Here is a 15701-nt window from a genome sequence, read left to right as displayed (position 1 = left end):
CACGTATGTATATTGATATTTATATGTTGTGGTCAAACAAATAGTTCTGCCTTCTGAGACAACTTGTTATGTTCATGTGAATATAATTTAACTTTTTTACCAGCATTTTTATTTGACAATTTAAGAGCCAGAGAAACTATATTAAAAAGAAAAAAAATTGAATAAAGAAACATAATTGTTTTCAGCAAACCACATGTAACATTTCAGATGTATATTTTATATGATATTGTCTTGAAAGAGTATACATTTTGGAAGATTTCTTAAAGTAAATCATTAGAAAGAAACCTAAAACAACTCATTAGCATTCATCAAATACATAAGAAGAGGCAATGTGAGTTGAACCACATCAAATGTTCAAGTTTTAATAGTTCAGTTTCGTACATTGAAGATTTAAAATAAACAGATTCTGATTTTAAAAGATTACGTCCTCCCCCAAACAAGTGCATATGTTCTAGAGTTGCTGGTATGGGTCAGGAAGACATCTGGAAGCAATTGAGGCCAAATTCCCAAATACTCAATAGGAAGCAAACCCTATGCCAGGGCCCTGCATTTCTGAAGTACTGGGAAAATTTAGGGTCAAAATTTGTATTAAGTAGAAAGTTTCTAAGGTAATAACTCAGAAAATTCATTCAAAAATTATCTTAAAGCCATTAATAACAAAGTTTGGGATTTTGTTTGGAATTTGTTCAGTTTAACCATCTTCATTGATCATAGTTGTTGAAGTAGCTTAGTCACCGCATTTTGCTGAATAGACACAAAATAAACCCATATACAATCATGTAATTACCCACAGTATAATTCAGCAAAAAAAAAAACCCTTCTCTATTTATGTTGCATCAATTTCACTTATTCATTTACTAAAACAGTATTTGGTTCATTATAAATGCTCAATAGATTGGATATTTTAAATTGTTCAGTAACTATTATATATTCCTAACAGATACTGTCTTGCCCTTTTTTATATAACTTTGTACCTAGGAGTGAACAGACCAAATGGTTTAGGTTTGGTCTGTTACAGGTTATCCAGTTTGGTCTGTTATAGGTTATCCAGTTTGGCTATATTTAGAGACATGATGTGAAAAGAGCATAAACATAGGCTGAGTAATGATTAATAAGAAAGTAGTTGGTAGTGACAATAGCTTGATGGATCAAAAGTAAGCAGGTAAATAAACTGAAAATACAAGCACTGCTGTATTACTAGCTCCACAGGATTCTGTGATTAAAATCAAGTAATATATTAATCATAAAAAGCTAACTTAAAATAGCTAGATTTCACTGAACAAGTAGACTAGATAAATCTTTGTGATAAAATTGATGTAGCATAAACATTTGTCCAATTTCCACTTCACTTTTTTCCTTTTTATTGAATTTATTGGGGTGACACTGATTAACACAATTATATAGGTTTCAGGTGCACAGTTCTAGACCACATCATCTGTACACTATATAGTGTGTTCACCACCCTAAGTCCAGTCTCCATCCATCACCACTAATCCCCCATATACCCACCTCCCTCCACCCCCTTCTACCCACACTGTGGTCCATGTCTATGAGTTTTTTCTTTTTTTTTGCTCAAAACCACAACCAACCCCAACCAGCCACCCTCACCCCAACAGCTATTAGCCTCCTCTGTATTCATGAGTCTGTCAATATTTTATTAGTTCATTTTTGTTCATTGGATTACACATATGAGTGACATCATATGGTACTTGTCTTTCTCTGACTGGCTTATTTCACTTAGCATAATGTTCTCAATGGGGAATGAGATGTCACAATGGGGAAGATGCTGTCACAATGGGGAAGATTTAGCATGCTGTCACAGTGGGGAAGATTTTCTTCTTTTTATGGCTGAGTAGTATTCCATTGTGTAAATATACCACAGCTTTTTTATCTACTCATCTACTGATAAACTCCTTCTTTAGAGCATACTATTTATATAAACCATTTAAAAAATACATAATATTACTTAATAACCCTTCATATAAAATATATCAAAATTAGAAACTAAAATAAAATCTTTCAAGAAAATAGAAATTAAACAGGCTAGAGTTCTTTTTATTATATTCAATTGGTCAACAAATTCTGTATTATAATTTTTAATTGGCTGCTACCATTTAATTTTGATTCTCACTTATTTAGGTAATATTTAAAAATATTTAGGGGCATTGTCATAGCAGGGTTGCTAAAGAAGGTTACTGGCCTTGTGGGATTGGCAGTATGAGAGAGTCTTCATGAGAGGCTAAGAATATTGTACACAAAAAATATTGATGTTCTTGAGCAAATCCCTAAAAATTCACCATATAGAAAGGACTCAGAACAGATTACAAATAAGAAGCTGGATATGGTTAAAGTGTAACCAGATGTAAAAAAATTAGAAGACCAACTTCAGGGTGGCCAGATAGAAGGGGTGGTTCTTCAGGCTGACAATAACTAAGTTTGGTGAGAAAAATGATTCCATAAAAACCATGGTAGCCTTTCGTGGAAGAGCCTCCTGCCAACCAATGGAAAAGGACAAAACATTAATCATCAAATAACTTGTGTGTTGAAGGAAAATTGATGTAATTAAATGTTCTGTTACATAAAAAATATTTTAATATTATTGACATCTAATAATCAATAAAACTGATGCAGAACATATTTATAATTCAGGGACTTATGAATCAGTTTTTGTTAAAGAATTCATTCAAATTATTCCAAAGACGATATTTTATAAAATAGAGGTTCTATAAGATTTGAAAATTAATTGGAAAAATTTCTATATGTCTCAATGCACAGGCGATAGATTTGATAGGTGAAATATTTTTAGTAATACCTCTAACACATTTGATTTTTTTTATTCTGAAGAAACCAGAAAAAAGTTATTATTGCTTAAATGAATGTGTAGATCACTGTTTGAAGTGAAGTAGTAAGAGAAAAACTATTAAATTACAATTCATTCTAAAGCTGTGGAAATTAATTTTGTATTAGAAAGAGAGATTTCTTATTTACAGTGATAGCTAGGAAACTTTTAAAAATTTGACTCATTTGAAGAAGTTAGCTGTCTGGCCCTTGATCAAACTACATCAGGATAGAGAGAGAGTTTCTGTAAAAGAAGAGATAATAAGAATTTCTAAAGTTTATCTGACATATGGATAGGCTTTTATTTAAAACATCTTAGTTGTATGGTTACAAATTCCAAGTGGAATCACTAAGTAGTTTTTATGAAGTTTCCAATGTGAGTGTAACTGGGTATCAAACAAGATAAAGCTGTTCAAGGAAAGAAGCAATTGACAAGTTTAAGGTTAAAAATAAAATTACATTTCAGATGTCCCCACCTTTTTTTCTAACCCATATTGTTTTTAAAAACTTAGTTAAACTCAATACTTCTTACCGTCAAAGACAGTGCTTTAGGAGTTGGTGTATGTGCATATGGATGTATATTTTGCTATCTCTGTGGCAAAGCAAAATCTTTGAAAATAGAAAAAAAAGTATTTTTCCTTTTTTCCAATAAATCTCCCCCCTTATGGAGCTGTAAATTGAATGCTAAATAAATATAAATGAAAAAATAAAATAAAAATATTTAGTAGTCAATATATTTACAAAATAGTTCAACATGTAAAACTATACATGCTTTCTCAAGTTAATACTCTGAAGTTTGTACTTCGACTTTTAATTGAGAAACAAAATTAACAAAGTTCAGTAATCCCCTTGAAGTTTTTGGTTTTGCCTAATATGGGTCATAAAACCAGCCTCTAACCAATGCAGGAAAGATCATTTTCCACTTGTCTCATCTGTAGGAAGGGATCCAATTTCTTCCAATTTTATGAAACATCTAGAGCTGAGACCTCCAAAACATTTTTGATTATATACCCCTTTCAGTTTAAAAAGTCACTCTGCTATATCCTTAATAAAGATACATAAAGACTATGATTTTTTAAAGCATGAAATAAGGATAAGTTAAACAATATTTATTAATAATGGTACAAAATCCTTTTTGCTTTATGATTGTGTTGCTTTAAAAATCTTTGCAATCTTGTTTCAGTACTCTGTGATAAAGAGATTTAAATGTTTAAATTGATTCTTGGCTATGATAACTATGTATACTCAAAATGACTAGCTCCAGATGAAAGAAACCTTGTATTGGTTGAGTGTTCTAAATCATGACACTCATTTTTCAATCCCATTCACCAATTTTATCAAGGTTTTCATTGAAATTGGCTAAATAATGTCTGTTTCCTTGTGTCAATCAAGATTTTGTATTGTTCTGTTTCTTTGCAAATTAATCAGAAAGCTTTGCACTTTATTCCTTGGGCATTAAATTGAAAAATGTAGAAAATTTTCCTTCCAAGTATTTTATGAGTAGAGATATAAGGGCTTTTATATTATTTAAGTAAGAAAATCATATGGTGATTAAAATAATAGCACATACCTATTTCAACTTTTTTGATATCAAGGGGCTCTTCTGAAAACCAGTTTTTTCCTCATTTGTTTTTCTAAGTCACCTTTGCTTTGAGAGTAATATAATAAATAAATAACTGCTATTACTTATTGTTGAGCCTTGCTTATTTAAGAGATTGCTTTCTGCCTCCCCACTAAACAAAAACAATGAAAACTAAAATCTGCTAAGCAACTTTCCACTGACATAGACTTGTTATGACAGAATAAGATAAAATTTCTAGAACATGATGCCTTTTATTAATAAGAAATAAATACTAGTTATTTTTATGCTAGACAGCTATCTTAAGAACTTTACCATAAGATAACAGTAAATCTTAAGGTGGTGCAGAAGACTGACATGTTAACTGACAATCTCATTACAAAGTTTTGTAAGTATTTCCCACCTGAAGTTCTTAGTTTGTTACCATGCAAACTGCCAGGCTGAAATGGGCTGCAAGGGGAGCTGGAGAGAGGCTGTGCCCACTGTGTGTGCAAGTCCTGTTAGGCTGTGCCTTTAACAGGTCACTTGAGACCTGAACTCCTGATACAGAGACCAAAGGAGGGCAATGGGCCAACCTGTGTATGAAAAATTAGGAAACTTAACTATTCTTACTTTTTTAAAAAATATATTTTATTGATTATGCTATTACAGTTGTCCCATTTTCCCTCTTTTATTCCCCTCTGCCCTACAACTCTGCCACCAGCATTCCCCTGTCCCCTTAGTTCATGCCCATGAGTTATACATACAATATCTTTGGCTTCTACATTTTCTATACTATTCTTAACCTCTCCCTGTCTATTTTGTACCTACCATTTATGTTTCTTATTCCCTGTACCTTTTCCCCCATCCCCCCCCTTTCACCTCCCCACTGATGACACTCTTATTAGGCCATGACACTCCTTATTAGTCTAAGGTCTGGAAATAGGCAAAAGAGTAAGCAGGTTGTACGATGTCAAATCAACACATGCCAGTTATACCTGGGAAAATTGACATTGGTAATTCTTTTCTCTCCAAACAAAGGATCTGGAGTCAGGGAGGTGTTGATCTTTCATGGACTTCATTGGCTCAGCCTAACTAGAAGTAAAAGTTTCAGAGTACCCAGTAGGGGTGCGAGGAGCTTCTTCAACCCTCCTTAGTACACAGGGTTGGGACTCAAAAAGTTCATGCAAAAGCTACCTAACAAAGAATATGGTGCTCTGAGCTGCCCTCCCAGGTACTCATACCTGCTCAGGAACATACACCTGTGGTGCTGGTGGTTTTGAGTCAGTTTTCTTGGCTGACCAGTCTTCCCAACATCCATTGATTCTTCTTCCATATTCATATTGCTGCACATTGCTTTCTATTCCCAGTTTGTTTTCCCTCATTCTGTTCACTAGATACCCTTTCAAGGACGCCCACCAGTTTCTACATTTTGAGCTTCTGGTAAGACTGAGGCTCCTACAGGTAGGTGGACCAAAATCAAACATGTGAGGAATGCAGAACCTGGCCACCATCTAGTCCTCAAACATTTCTTAAGCCAAAGCTTCCAGGGGCTGGAATCAACTTAGATGCTCGTGCAGAATCAGGCAGCCCCTAGAGGGCAGTAGTGCAGGCAGCCTGAGTAACAGCTCAGGTTGTTGAAGGATGTTTGTGGCCCCATCCTTCCCCAGAGAGTAACTTCAAGAGGTCCCAAGGACAGACTGACAGTAACCAGAGGGGAGGTGGGAGGAAATAGTGAGGGGAAAGACTTTTCAGGAACATGTATAAAGGACACATGGACAAAACCAAAAGGGAGTAGGATCAAGGGTGGGAACAGGGATGGCTTGGGTGGCGGGGAGTGGTGGGAGAGAAATGGGAACAACTGTACTTGAACAACAATAAAGAAATGTGAAAAAAGAGGTAGCAAGGATACAAAACCGACTCATCTCTGCACCCATGTTTATAGCTGAAGCTCTTGGTGATAAGAATGGTCCTCTAGGAATCTTCTCTGGTTTCAGTGGGCAGAAGGGGGGCAGTCAGTATTTGACAGGGGACACAGGTAGCAGTTCTAGTGGCCATTTTTATGGTAGTGTCAGTGGTGTCCAGAAGGCAATCTGCACTGTCTTTACCAGGCCAGCTCTATGCTTTCTATTTAAATTAAAGTTGGTCTTTGTTGCTTTATAGCCTACAACCTTAGCATGTGCAATTAATGATTTCAAATAGGTGATTTCAAGACAAATGGAAAGAGTTGTGATCAGCTCTCAGAGCTGGGTGCTGGCACAGGCTAGCACCAAGAGAAACATGTCTGGTCAGTTTATCTCAAAGGCTGCCCAACTAATACCACTAAACACGTGTTTAGTGACATTCACTAGACACCAGGCACCATGTGCAGAGCTTTATGTGTCATCTCTTCCAGTTCTCACAACAATCATATGAGATCCATGTTGCTGTTGTTGCCATTTCACAAGTGAGAAAATGAGGTTTTTAAGAGATTGGATACTTAGCCCAGGTTGCAGAGCTAATGATTTGAAATCAGGCCCATCACACCACAAAGTCCATGCTCTTACCAGCTGTTAATACTCCAGCCCCATGCATTTATTGCTATGCATATCAGCAACATGTTTTTGACCCACATTTGATCCAATATGAACTAATTTCAAAATGGGGCGCAGTTTTCAACCTAGACATCTGGAACTCTGCTGCCAAAATGAAGATTTGAGAAACAGCTGTCAAAACAGTCAATTCAGACCTCTGTAGATGTGGTTGCCACCTTCAGTGTAACTTTAAAAAATTGCCTAATCCATTACTGACTTCATACCCTTAAGTAACAGAAGATAAACCGGAATGGTGTTTTTTGCCATTCAGTGGTCTGTGGTAGGCTCTCCTGGGAGCACATTGGAACATATTGCCTAGGAGGCCAAATACCCAAGAAATGAACAAGGCAGCATAGTGGTCTTATCTTACTCAACACTCACCAGGAGAGACTGAGTTTTTGCTAAGCCTCCAATCAACTGCCTTCCTGTCTTGTCCCAGGTTGTCCTAGCCACATTGGTGCTACACAAGTAAGCATCTCTTTTGTCATCTGTCTTGAGTCTGGGCACAGCCATCACTAGAAAATGGGACAATAGGAAATCAGTAAACTGAATAGTCATTGAATGCAGATACAAACCCCAATCATGCCTCCCTGTGCACTGGTCTTAAGCAGATGGTTTAGTTTAGTTTTACAAAGCCATGCTGTCTAATCTAGGGACACCATCTATGTTCCATACATTTCATAAAAGGAGTTGGTTCTGCACTACATGGTTTTAATATATTCTCTCTTTGTATGAATATTAGTATTCAAATGCTCACAGGAGGTTGTGAACTGCCTGACAGTATTAACTTTGTCTTGTTTGGTTTTTCTCCATTTTGTTCATATTACCATGCATATTTTGTGGATATATGTAGCAGACAGCACACACACACACACATACACACAGAGCTTGATTGTTTAACAGCCAGCTGAAGATGGCTTCAATGCATAGTGAGATACAATATCACTTAATACTATTATTTTTCTCTGTTTGTGTGTGTAATTGGCCGGGTATTAGGCATTCTATATATTTCATAGACTGTAACTAAAACTGCACCCCCAAAAGCAAATGAGTTAAAGCTGAACCATTCCATCTCTCCTTTGTAACAACTTCTGCCTCCACTTGAAATAAAATTAATAAATTGAAGGTATGCATCTTCATATTATTAGAAGTTGTTCTACTTTGAATGAAGAAAATAAACAAAGGGGAATTTTTAAACAAGCACGAGCAGCCCACCTCTCAATAGGACTAAAGGAACTTTCTTTTAATTTCCTTTCTCTTAAAGAGTCACAAGACTTATTACATTCAAGCAAATGATTTTAGTTTTATTGTTTGTTTTCTGTCTTTTTATTTCCATTTATTTTAACTTTAAAGGGTTTTATATCCAAAAGAAGTAAAAATCATAAAAACTACTTTGGAACTCTGACTAAGAAAATATCTCTGCTCTCAGCTTCAATAACAAACCTCTTTCCATAGTATAAAAAGCAACCATAAGGTGTCTGTAAGAGTTTGTCCTGTTGATTTATTTAATCCAGGTACACTAATTCTCATAATGAGCTATAAGTAAATTTGTAATAGCTCACATATACATGCTAAAGCCCAGGATTTGAAAATAGACTTATCTTTTCCTTAGGTGATACTGAAATAGCAGAGTACTTTTCTTGGGTTCCTTTTCAGCCATGGCCCAGCCCTGGGTCACCACCAATATTCAGGATCTTTGACCCATCTGGAGATCTGTCTAAGGCCTGCCAAGCTGATCATGACACAAAGTGCTACATTCAGGTGTCTTTAGCATTTTCCCATTTCAAAAAGGGAAAATTGGATAACATGGAAGACCATCAGCATATTCAATTATGGGATCATGGTCAATGCTTGAAATGTATCAATATCCCTTCTATTGTAGGAGACCTCATCACTGAGGCCACTGGCCAGCAAAGAACACGGACCAGGAATCTCAAATCTCCAATTTACCAATAAAGGAGAAATTGCCACCAGAAAAAAGAAGGTGCAGGTATCAGGACAAAGCATAGAATGAAAAGTACATACATCTTTTTCTTCCTGCCCTGAATGTCAGGTCTGCTCCCCAGTAATACATTATAGAAGGTACTGGGACTGAACAAGTAAAAGAAAATTGGAGAAGAGAAGAGGGTGGGGAGAAGATGGGGAGAGGAGGGAAGGGGAGAACAACACATGAGAAGTAAACAATCCTATCTAAATAAATACGTACAATGATTATCCATTGCCAGCCCCACTCTTTCTTTCTGCTTTCACATAGGAAGGGGAAGGGTTTTGCAACGTGATTAATATTTCAGATAATGTAGCTCCTGAATTTATATTACATAAGATGGAAAACAGAATAGAACTAGATACCATTTACAAGCTAGAACAAAACCAAAAGGCAACACTCCAGTGGCATTACCAAATTCTCCACCACCTAAAAATAATAAATGAAGCAATCAGAGTCCATAATGTAAATGGAAGATATATCTGGCTGAGTTCAAAATAAACACAGCAAAGCCAAGTCTCCACCACTCCTTCACTCACACCCTCAGTGGGGAGTGAACTGCCTCTTCAATACAAGCACAGAGGCCAAAGGCAACGAAAGCAGGCCTTAGCAAAGGTGAGATGCCCTGGGGTTGGGGTGGTTATTCTAGATGGTGCCTTTTTACCAGTGCCCTCTGTACTTCCAACTGCTCCCTGAAATTTCACCTTTGCAGTTTCATTCTAGCTCAGAGTTTCATCTGCAGTTTAAAGGCTAACACTTTGAATTTACTAATTGTTTCTATTTTAGCATGAATGAGTTGATGAGATCAATTCTTGTTTTGTCAAAGAAGAAGAGCAGAGGGCAGGAGGGCCCTCTGGTATCTTTGCAGGGGATGGGGTAAAGTGAGGAAGCCCCAGCAGATGAGGGTTGGGCGTGGGAGATTTGGAACATGGCCCATGGCAGCATCAGAGAGATGGGAAATGTATCTTTTTGAGAGTATCTCCTCTAATTCTGATGATCTTCTGTATTTTTCTTGTGAAAATAGTGGCACACATGTAGACAGCATCTGAAACACAGTGGATGCTAAACAAATGCTTATTGAATGAATGAATGACTTAAAGTAGACACTAAGTCTCTCCCTTAGACTGTGGGTTCTGTTTCAAGTAACAGTCATAACTGGAGACCCACAATGCAGGAGAACATGAGAGGTAATCCAAGCTGCAGCCCCTAGGACCCACCCCTCTAGGTTCTTGGTGCCTTAACATTCTTGGGCTAAGGANCTTCTGTATTTTTCTTGTGAAAATAGTGGCACACATGTAGACAGCATCTGAAACACAGTGGATGCTAAACAAATGCTTATTGAATGAATGAATGACTTAAAGTAGACACTAAGTCTCTCCCTTAGACTGTGGGTTCTGTTTCAAGTAACAGTCATAACTGGAGACCCACAATGCAGGAGAACATGAGAGGTAATCCAAGCTGCAGCCCCTAGGGCCCACCCCTCTAGGTTCTTGGTGCCTTAACATCCTTGGGCTAAGGACAAGCCCTGTGCTGAGTGATTTATTACACTCTAGCTGGTGCATGGAGTAATTCAGGGACTTACTCCATGCACCAGCTAGAAGAGGTAACTATTTCACTATCATCACCATTTCATAGATGAGAAGCCTAAGGCTAGAGTTGCACAAGGGCTCACAGACAGTAAATGGTAGAGTCTGAATTTAATCTGATTCTGACAGAACCCAAGGCCTACCCTGCTAACCACAGGGATATTCTGCCTGTGTTGTTGCAAAGTGAAAATATGCTACCATGCTACTATTATCACACCTTGGAAAGGTCCTAGATATAATTTTGTAGATCTTCATGGGAAATTTTTTGAAAACAATGGTTTTCAGATCAGGAATGTATCTGCTGGTAGTAATTCCCATGTATGTTTTACCATACTTGCATCTGCAAATTTTAATTTTCAAACATATTCTCAAAGTTACATATATTTGCAAATGTGTAAATGCATATGTGTGTGGTACACATGTGTAATAGTGTACCCATGTAAAAAGAGGGAGGCAGGAACTGAAAGAGCAAACGTTGTTATGCCTGTGGGGACAGTGTATGCCTTATCTTTGAAATCACCTTGTTTACAGTGAACTTTCACAGGCACTTCAGAGAATCATGAGCCACTTGGATGGGCTGATGGACAATGTGCGTGAATGTTCTTCTGGGCGATCTTTGGCTCCACTCTGTCCTGTCCTGCAGCAGCCATTTATTTCTATGGACCACCTTTCCCATGTGTGCTGCTATTCCTCCTGCCCTGCAGACAGGAATGTGTTCGCTCCATCTCCTAGGAAAGCACACATGCCTGTTCAAATGTTCCTGGTCCTCCAAGGTGCAGCTCTATACTGGGCTGAGCCCAGTACAGTGTGGTAGTTAGGAGACCAGGATCTGGAATCAGAAATCTAAATACAAATCTTGGATCAGCCTCTTTTTAGCCTTGAAACCTTTAGCAATTAACACCTATGGTAGTGAGTTTCTCTGTGGGTAAGGGGATGTAATAGCTCACCACTTACTAGTTATAAGAATTGGATTATATCCTAAGAACCCTAAAACACCAATCCAAAAGAACCTATGCACCCTCATGTTCATAGCAGCACAATTTACAATAGCCAAGAGTTGAAAGCAACCTAGGCACCCATCAGTAAGTGAACAAATAAAAAATTATGGTACATATACACAATGGAATTCTATGCAGCAAAAAGAAAGAAGGAGCTCCTACCCTTTGCAACAGCATGGATGGAAATGGAAAACATTATGTTGAGTGAAATAAGCCAGGCAGTGAAAGACAAATACCATATGATCTCACCTTTAACAGGAAGCTAAACAACAAAACAAACAAGCAAGCAAAATATAACCAAAGACACTGAAATGGAGAATAGGGGGACCGTGACCCGAGGGGAAAGGGGAGGGAATTTCAAGGGAAAAGGGGAAGGATTTACAGGAACTAGTATAAAGGACACATGGACAACAACTAAGGGGGTATAAATGGGAGGGAGGTGGGGAGCACTGGGGGTGTGTGGGCTGGGATGGGAGTAAAAGACAGAAAACTGTATTTGAACAACAATTAAATAAAATAATAAAAAAGAAAATGGGGGAGGGCAAGAATAGTATGGGAAATGTAGAAGCTAAAGAACTTAAGACACATGGACATGAACTAAAGGGGGGAATGTGGGAGGGAGAGGGTGTGCAGGGTGGAAGGGAATGAAAGGGGAAAATGGGACAACTATAATGGCATAATCAATAATATATATATATATATAAATATATATATATATAAAAGAATTGGATGAGTGAATTCAGAGCCAGAGCTCAGTATCTACAAAAACATGAAGAATAAGGAACAAACTAGTGTGCCACACCTTAACCTGACATATACTTCAATCTCACATCCACTCTTCTCTGCCAGGGACAATGGGAAATACAGTACTTCAGCAGGTCAATTCCCATCCCAAATAAATGGATGTCGATACTAAATCTGAAGGCTAGATAGGTATTAGACAGACAGACACCAGCCATGTCATATTGGTTCTAATGTTATCCATATCTCATATGCCCTAGCCATGTGTACCCTTGATTCTAAATTTAGAAGAGGTTGAATAAAAAGGTTATTTTCTTACACCAGAAGCAACAGTCTTGAAAGAACACATTTCTTAAGATCAGGAGTTATGCTTTCAATGGCTTCTGTTCACTACATAGAAGAGTGCTGGGAAATCAAGATGATTTTAGAATTTTCCTGGCTCCATTTTCTCCAACCACTAAAGCTAAGTCCACATAAAAGATCTGCTCTTCCCTGAGGGCAGTACTCAGCACATAGAGGGGACTCAAGAAGCCCCAACCTTGCAAATGGAGAAACTGAGACCATCAACTGTTAAGAGTAGAACTGAAAATAAAAACTCCTATCTATCTCTTCATTGTCTCCCAGCTTTCCCTGTCATCTCATGTCACCCTATCTTAGGTTATCAACTGGATGTGTCTAGAAGATATGATTCTCAAGACGTTCCTAGCCCTGGCTGTGAGCTACTAGGGACAGGGATTTGATTTAATACACATTTTTACTTTTAATACCTAGCTAGATATCTGGAACATAGCACTCATTCTTTCAATCATTCAGCAAACATGTATTTAATGCATAATGGTGCCATGCCCTGTCCTGAATGCTGGCTTAAGGACCTGTCTTCCCACAGTTATCCAACCATTTGAACAGCCATTATTCAACACATTCAGAGCTGTCACGGGGGCAATGGAGGGACATGTGGCTTGTGATCCAGGAAGTCTTCCAAAAGGAATTGATACCTGAACTAAGATATGAGGGATGTATAAGAGCAATAATGAGACTTGGTTCTCAATAAATATTTGTTAAATAAAGAAGAAAGGTTTGGCTCTCTCTATTCTCAAGAGTTTTATTCTCAGATTGCTCTGTAATGTGATTTTTCCTCCTTCTTTTTTGTTCCTGTTCTTTGGCTTATTGAAGACAATGTCTATTTGTTATTGCTTCTGCAGAAGTTTCTGGTCATAGTCATGCTCTACCACCAACTTTTCTCTTCAAGTGAACCTGGCCAGCTGTGGAGCATCTACATCAGTATCACTTATGATCCAAGATGAAGATTAAAAATGCTGGAACTAACAAATAAAGTTATAGCCGAGATGGAGGCATAGGTAGATACATTTTGCCTTCTCACACAACAAAATAAGAAAATCAACAAATTTAAAAACAGAAAACAACCATAAATATCAGAAAATTGAACTGTATAGAAGTCTAACAACCAAGGAGTTAAGAAGAAACGTTCATCCAGACTGGTAGGAGGGATGGACATGGGAAGCCAAAGCAGAGAGGATGCATGGCAAGGCAGTGGCTAGAGGACTAGGTGGGCAAGGTGGTGGCTGGCAGACTGGGTGGTCCCACATTCGCGTGAAGATAAATCAGGAGGAACAATTGGGGAGCAAGACAGGCCATGCAACTCAGGGTTCCAGAGCAGGGAAATAAAGCCTCAAAACTTCAGGCTGTAAAAAATGTCAAGGTGTGGAAATTGTGGCAACAGGAGAAACTCCCAGCCTCAAAGGAGAGTTTGTTCGAGAGACCCAGAGGGCTTTAGATTGTACACAAAACTACCCACCTGGGAATCAGCACTAGATAGGACCAATTTGTTTGTGGGTAGTGGTGGAAGTGACTGAAAGCTGGCAGAGAGCAGAGCAAGTGGCACTGGTCCGTCTCGGACCCCTCCACCACATACAGCATCACAACACAGCAATTTGGGTTGACCCACTCTAGTGAACACTAAAGACTCTGCCCCTTACTATGGAACAGGTGTGCCAAGACAAAAAAAAAGTCCCAAATGAAAGAACAGATCAAAGCTCCAGAAAAAAATACAACTAAGAGATGACAAGATAGCCCACCTATCAGATGCAGAGTTCAAAACACCAGTAAACCAGGATGCTCACAGAAGTGATTGAGAATGGTTGCAAAACAGAGGAAAAAGTGAAGGCTATGCAAAGTGAAATAAAAGAAAAGGTACAGGGAACCGACAGTGACGGGAAGAAAAATGGGACTCAAATCAAGAGTGTTTACCAGAAGGAAGAAACAAACAGTCAACCACAACAGAATGAAGAAATAAGAATTTTTAAAAAACAAGGAGAGATTTAGGAACCTCCAGGACATCTTTAAACATTCAAATATCCAAATCATAGGGGTATCAGTAGGAGAAGAGGAAGAGCAAGAAATTGACGACTTACTTGAACAAATAATGAAAGAGAATTTCCTCAATCTGGTAAAGGAAATAGACTTCCAGGAAGTCCAGGAAGCCCAGAGAGTCCCAAAGAAGTTGGACTTAAGGAGGAACACACCAAGACACATCATAATTGCATTAGCCAAGATGAAGGATAAGTAGAGAGTCTTAAAAGCAGCAAGAGAAAAGGATACAGTTACCTACAAAGGAGTGCCCATAAGACTGTCAGCTGACTTCTCAAAAGAAAACTTACAGGCAAGAAGGGTCTGGAAAGAAGTATTCCAAGTCATGAAAAGCAAAGACCTATATCCAAGATTACTCTATCGAGCAAAGCTGTCATTTAGAATGAAAGGGCAGATAAAGTGCTTCTCAAATAAGGTCAAGTTGAAGGAGTTCATCATCACCAAGCTGTTATTATATGAAATGTTAAAGGGACTTATCTAAGAAAAAATATGAATAGTAAAATGTCAATAAACTCACAGTTATTAGCAATTGCACTTAAAACAAAAACAAAGTAAGCAAACAACTAGAACAGAAACAGAATGACAGAAATGGAGACCACATGGAGGGTTATCAGTGAGGGAGTGAAAGAGGGAGAGAGAAGGAAAAGTTACACAGAATAATTAGCATAAATGGTTGTGGAAAATAGACAGGGGAAGGTTAAGAATAGTACAGGAACTGTAGAAGCCAAGTAACTTATATGTATGACCCATGAACATGAACTAAAGGGGGGAAATGTGGGTGGGAGGTGGTGTTCAGGGCAGAGGGGAATAAAGGGGAGAAATGGGACAACTGTAATAGCATAATCAATAAATTTTATTTTATTTTATTTATAATTTTTTAAATTTAATTCTTGTTCAGGTACAGCTTTCTGTCTTATATTCCCAACCCTGCCCACCCCCCACCCCATGCTCTCTGCCTCCCTCCCATTTCCGCCCCCCACCCTTAGTTATTGTCCATGTGTCCTTTATACTTGTTCATGGAAGTCGATCCCCTTT

At 38.0% G+C, this 15701-nt stretch overlaps 1 pseudogene; it reads left to right on the top strand.

Annotated features, from left to right (window-relative positions):
• The first annotated feature begins 1104 nt into the window (after positions 1-1104).
• Positions 1105-2523, top strand: LOC118975216 (NADH dehydrogenase [ubiquinone] 1 alpha subcomplex subunit 5-like; annotated as a pseudogene).
• The last annotated feature ends 13178 nt before the right edge of the window (positions 2524-15701 follow it).

Source organism: Sturnira hondurensis, unplaced genomic scaffold, assembly GCF_014824575.4.
Source record: "Sturnira hondurensis isolate 20B ecotype Veracruz unplaced genomic scaffold, ASM1482457v3 Scaffold0020163, whole genome shotgun sequence".
NCBI lineage: Eukaryota > Metazoa > Chordata > Mammalia > Chiroptera > Phyllostomidae > Sturnira > Sturnira hondurensis.
The sequence above is the reverse complement of the archived record's forward strand: the minus strand, read 5'-3'. Positions and strand labels throughout refer to the sequence as shown.